Genomic DNA, 6,500 nt, shown 5'->3' on the forward strand with positions numbered 1-6,500 from the left:
TAACAGTGCTAAGGGGTGAATCCAGAACCTTGCATGTATTAGGAGGTCATTCTACCACTGAGCTACATCTCCAACCTGGTTAACCTGTAAATGGGTGAGTTAGAACTCTATGGTATGGGGCTGTATTTCATCGAATCTGTTTGAGATGCATATTAATACTGTAACTAAGTCCAGCATGCAGGGATGTTCAGGGCCCTGAGAGAAAACAGCTGGCACACTGAAATCAGCTATTATGGAGATTAATGAAGGTCTATTCATAAAGATGTGGGCAGGCTTTGGGAGCCCAGTGAGGGGTGGTGTAGGGTCCTGTGAGCAAATCGGGGCTAGGGGGAGTCCAGACAGAGCGGCACACAGGGCTGCTTTCCAGAAGGACGCTACTGCACACAGCAGCTCGGCAGGAGCACAACTCCAACCTCCATCTGTGGAGATCCCACCGGAGCGGAGCCTGAAGACACAGCCTTGGAGGCGGGCACAGAGCAGCTATAACAGTCATGCCCACCAATTTACCTTCCTTTGTTTTGCTCCCTCCAGCCAATCCCACTATAGGGCCAGGCTCGGGCACTATATGGACTCTAGCCAGATGTGGTGTCTCACACGTACCCCAGCACTTGATAGGCTGAAGCAGGAGGGTTGCTGTGAATTTAAGGCCAGCCTGAGCTACAGAAATTGTCTCAGACAAATGACATGGCTGCTGACAAACCCCATTTTCCTGGAGTAAAATACTTGCAGGCTTCTACGGAGATGCCTTGTGCTTCCCTCCAGAGAGGCTGGAGGAAGGACGACAAAACTTTCCCCCATCTGCTTAGAAGGGGGTGGGAGAGGGAGGATGGGCAATGGGACAAATTCTGTAGAACCTCAGCTCTGCAGACCAAGTAGAGAAAATACCCAAAGCCCACACTGGAAGGAGGCGAATTCTCCACTTCCTGTTCTGGTAGCACTTGCTGTTCCATGGTCATTTCCTTTCTCAGCAGCTTTTTCAGGTCCAGATTTGCATTTGGATCACAGTCTGGGAGGGAATGCCTGCCTGCCTGCCTGCCTGCCTGCCTGCCTGCCTGCCTGCCTGCCTGCCTGCCTGCCTGCCATGGGCTGCACCGCGTGTCCCTAGTTTGTTCTACAGTGGAATCCTAACCCCCAATGCGACTGCTTAGAATTACTGTCTTTAGGCGGTCTTTGAAAAGGCAGCTGAGGTAAAATGCGGCACTGTCATAGAACTCTGTCTACATAAAGCAAGTCCAGGACACATACACACAGAGGGGCAACTGTAGAAGGATGAACATGGTCATCTACGAGCCAAAATAATCCTCAGAGGAAAGCCCAGACCTTCCAAGGTTGCAATAGGTGGTTCTGGCTGTAGAATCTGCCCAGCCTGCACTTTGCTATGGTAGCCCCAGAAAACCAAATCACCACCATCCCTGTTGGAGGCTAAAAACCATTCAGAGCCTCCTGCCGCATGTACACCTTCCTCCTGGCTGTCTGAGAATACACCAAGTCTCATTGGGAGTCTTCTTCTCTATCTGTGGAGACTAGAGAATGTTATCTGACCTGGTCTGTGGTCATTGGTCTCTGACGACTCATCACCTGGGTGATCACTGCTGCCACTTTCCTGGTGTGTCCTGGTCTGAAAAGTCCCGGAAGTTCCGTGAATCCTCAACCCCAAACAGCCCTCAAGGCAGCATCTTCTGAGCCTGGCTCCCTTGGCAAGAGGAAGAACCAGTTGGGTTTTGGAAGTGCGATGATGTCTAGTGCAGTAAAAGGCTCATAGCTCAGCGTACATGCTGCTTTGCTTAGACGCGGTTAAGACACAGATTCCTAAGGCAGTGCAGCTGGATTCTACCACCTAAGGAGCTGGGAACTACTTGGTGTTTTCTGTGAGTCAGAGCCCTTATTGGGGCAAAGATGAGACTGCTGGGTTCCTGCTCTCCTGACCCCTGGAGTCAAGTCAGGCAGCCAGATTTAGTCTTCACCTCAGGTGTCCTAACAGGGAACCAAACTGCGGCTGGAAGAATGACACGCAGGTGTGACAACCACCCCTCACCTGCTGTGGCTGGAGGTTGTCATGGAAACAAAGCCTTCCATTTCCAGGGTGTAGGTAGCCACCTTCTGGGACCTGTGTTCAGACCCATGAACAACAGCCTCTTACTATAAAGCCAGGATTAGCTCAGTGTTGGTGCTGATGGCTTTTTAGGACAAGACCAGGCAACTTCCTACGTCTCTGCTGGCCTTCAAGTGAAAAATGCCTGCTAGAAACTCAGCCTCTTGTTGAAGATTTTCTTTTCTTTTGTTTGAAAGTCAACCACCACAGGCCAGTAAACCTGGGTGTGCTGTCTCTAAAACACACACACCATGCAGGAATGACCCGTTTCACCTGTGAATTTATTCCAAAAGGTGGCAGGACACCTGTCAGTTTCCACCGATATGCACAGCCGATGCTCACCTAAGGTCTGGACATTGCAAGCCAGAACACCCAGTGGCTACTTAGGTGATGTCAGCTTTTTCTTTGGTGTATTTGGGGAGCTCTCGAGGGAAGACAATACAGCGGGAGGCAGGACCTGATTGTGTGTCCAGCTCACGTGGACATTAAGAAAGCCTGGAGAAGCGATGCTGTAGAGATGGGAGGACTGTGGCATGCCAGATTGTCTCTCCAAGGGATCTTGAGGGATGCTCAGATTCAGGAGGATCCTAGATCAGAGATCTAGTTTCTCACTTTGATGTATTTTCTTCCATCATTTACAACGCCCCACCTCCACACACACACCTGAGTTTTTTTGAGACAGGCTTTTGCTAAGTGGTCCTGGCTGGCTTAGAATTAGCTATGTGTGTAGAATTTTTAATACTTGTTTTGTGTGAATGTACACTAGTGCAGGTGCATCCAGAAACCAGAAGAGGGCATCAGATCGGGTCACAATGTGGGTGCTGGGATGAGCTCAATCACTGAGCTTTTTCTCCAGTCCTGAAATTTTATTTTTATCCAACTCCCAATTGTTTCTTTCACTCCCACGTATACTGACATTTTTCTCTTCCACTGCTGACAGCTAAGTGGGAGGGAGGGGAGATTGTAAGTTCAAGGTCCTCTTCCAGAGTGAGCTGAAGACCAGTTTAGACCATGAGACCCTATCTAAACACACACACACACACACACACACACACACACCCAGATGTTTCAGTTTTGTTTTGAATTACTCTTTTTGGTTGACTTTATTTTTGCTGCTTTTGAAACAAGATCTCACCATGAAGCCCAGTCTGGTCTTGTAATCAGGATCCTCCTGCTCCAGCCACCGTGCCTGGTTAATTTTTTTTGTTTTGGTTTTGAGTGAGCATAGCTTGCTCTTTAAAAAGACTAAGAGTAACGCATAACTCTTCAGAAAAAGTCTTGAAGGAAGTCAGGATAATTGCCTTGGCGAAAAAGAGGCTCACTGGACAGAGGAGCTATTTTTAAACCATGGAGGGCTGTCGAGAGGATGAGGGATCCTTGTGCAGCTCTGGAAACAGGACAAGGACTAGGGAGCACTGAGGAGCAGGGAATAATCTGCTCTATCCTTTGAGCATCTCCTTGCAGCAGTGCTGACTAAAAAGCCCAGGCAGACAGAAGCACTGGAGGTCCTTAGAGCCACTGCTCAGTGACAGCGCAGACACTGACCTATGGATTATAACTTACTAAATTTTCTTTTACATACACAGGAAGATAGAAAACTGCTGGAGGGTGTCCATCACAGGACACTGTCTCAATGCAGACCTTCACACAGAGGCCAAGGGACTCTGCAGGACTACACTGCAGCTGCCCTCTGCCACCTGCTCTGTGCAGGGCACCCGACCTACACAGAGGCTGGTGTCCCCTCCTTGGGAAGCACTCTCCTAGTGGGAAGTGCCTTTGTCTCACTGGCCTCATCTAATCACCAGAAGGGTGATGGGAAATGTGATTTCACCAGACACTACTTTACCCATTGAAGTTGGGCTCTGATAAAGGGTGGACGAGCATCTCCCACATTCACTTTCTGCTCCTTTCTAGGACAGGGCAGGTCATTCCCCACTCCACAATGCTAACTAAGTAGGGCTGGGACTGCAGCTCACTGAAGCCTGCTCATATAGCACTGGATAAAAGCAAGAGCAAGCCCAACACAAACCCCAGAAGTGACTAAGGACGTGCACACAGTTTGTCAGGACTGTGCAAGCCCAGCACCAGCATACTGAGGCAAGTCAGTGACCTCAGACTCCAGACTGACTCTGGGTAGAGACCAGGAAACCTGATCTATGGGATCTGTGTGGACAACCGGCTGTGAGAGCAGGAAATCTCACACTGCATGACCCTGCTGGGGGAGTAATAGCTCAATGAGGACAGAGATAGCAGATGCTGGATGCCCTTGTCACTCTTGGCCTTGCTCAGCCAGGAAAGCAGATGGGCAGCTCCAGAGGCTCCCCAGTCAGAAGTGAGCAGACAGCCTTCCTGCCAAATGCCAGCTGAGGCTGTGGTGCCCAAACGGCCACAGCACAATGCAGAGGCCCAAGACGGACAACCACAACGGCTTGGTCAGGCCACTCCTGATGGAGAGCAGGCTAGCAGGATGAATAGCTCTCCAGCAGTGAGTGAATAGCAGGTTGAGCTGCCCACCAGCACAGGCTCAGAGCTCCGTAGAACAAAGCCACTGGTGGTATTCAGAGCCTAGTCCTACCTCCTGAGTACAAGGATACTGAGATGCCACCGCCTGCTTCTGAGGCCGAGCTCTGTTCTTATACATGATTCCAAGCCCCACAGGAATGAAAGAAGTGTGGTCAGAGGCATAGCATAGGGTCACTTACACTAAACACAAACCATAGGCATCTAGGAAATGGGTCGAAGGGTGGGGGAAGGGAAAGGAATGCTAGAGACCTCAGATCATAGAGGATGCATCCTGAACAGTATGGCTTCCACGGCATTCTTTCTGCAACCTTCTGGGACCTCAGCCACCTAGAACTTACACATCACGGCTCTTCAGACAGGTGTAGAGAACTTCCCAGTCCTGCTGTCTTTCCCCAGGCTTTTTGTCACCTGGAGACCATACGTTTAACCAATCTAATCCTGGGGTGTCTGAAGGTTTCAGGAAGGCCCAGCAAGGGGCAGGCAGTCAGCTTTCCCTGTCTCTCTCTCGCCCTCAGCAGCCTGCTCCCCCTCCCCAAAGGGTAAAATCAGGGAATCAAAGCTTTGGAGCCCCCCTTGGTCCTCTGAGGTGGAGTGAGTGGAGATATGTAACCCCTTGGGCCATCTGCACTCAATTTTATGCCCTCTGGAAGCCGGCAGAGGGCTGAAGTCTCTGTCATTATCTTGTTTTTATATCGAATGCTGCATATGGTGCAGCCAGCTGTGACAGCAGTCTCCAGTCAAAGCCTTTTTCTCAAGAAGAAAAGTGCTGAAGTAGCTGTGGCCACTGTGCAGAGTCGGAAAGTCTCACTTTCTGGACAAATGCCTTCCTCCCTCCCTGGGGCTGGGATCACTCCATACTGTGGGCTGCAAAGGAGCTACTGAGAACCACCACCACAGAAGCTGGGAGAGGGGCTGGAGGGGAGGGAGGCTGAGGTGAGGATGTAACTAATTAATCTTTCAAAATGTGATAGTAGCACTTGGGAGGTTGAAGCAGCAAGATTAAGAATTCAAGGTCAAGGTCAAGATCATCCTGAACATGGAAGGGAGGTCAAAAACAAGACATGGGACACACAGCACTGTCCTGGTCAGACAGGGCTTTACAGAAAATATGATTCCCACATAAAAGGGGGACAAGTGAGAAGGGACGCGATGCAGCTGAGAGTGACCCAACTGCCACATCCTAGAGCAGGTTAGCTCCCGAAAAAGTAATGATGGCACCCAATGAGGAGTGAAGTCGGGTCTATAAACATAAGGCTCGGCCAGGCTCAAGCCTACGTTCCAGGCTCAAGCCTACGTTCGTGTTTCCAGCATTCCAGAGGGGGGCAGGGCACTAAAGAAAAATAAAGTAGAAGTTGAGTTTTCACTTTAGAATGGAAGTCTGTCAAACTCTGTCTCAGACAGGCGTAAGTCAGGGGACAGTGACCAATGTACACCAAAGGGCCTAATGAGGTCACAGCATGGACTCAATGATGCTCCTGCCACAGGTGTCTGATGGGAACCTATGGGAGCCTACAGACCTGCCTGTGTCCTCCTGCCCGCCCGTCTAGGCCAAGGCCACACACCCCATGAGGTGGCAGTCAACTCCACAGCAGCTCAGGCTCAGGCCTACACTTTCCTGTCATCTGAAACTTCCTCCCATTGAAGCAAGGGTCGGTCACCTGTGACGGTTCTTATTTGCAATAGTGTTTGTTTTTATAAGAGTTTAAAATAATGCTTCTTGATTTTAAAAGTATGATTTTTCTTTTCACTTTCACCTATTGCATGATTCAAAACACAATTTGGCGCTGAGGACAGAATCAACCTTGGACCCAAATGCTGCTTTATAGAATATGATTGGTAAATGTATGTCTTAGCTATTAAAACACCAGGAGAATCTAAAAAGATC

This window comes from Rattus norvegicus, chromosome 13 (assembly GCF_036323735.1).
Source record: "Rattus norvegicus strain BN/NHsdMcwi chromosome 13, GRCr8, whole genome shotgun sequence".
In the NCBI taxonomy this organism is placed as follows: domain Eukaryota; kingdom Metazoa; phylum Chordata; class Mammalia; order Rodentia; family Muridae; genus Rattus; species Rattus norvegicus.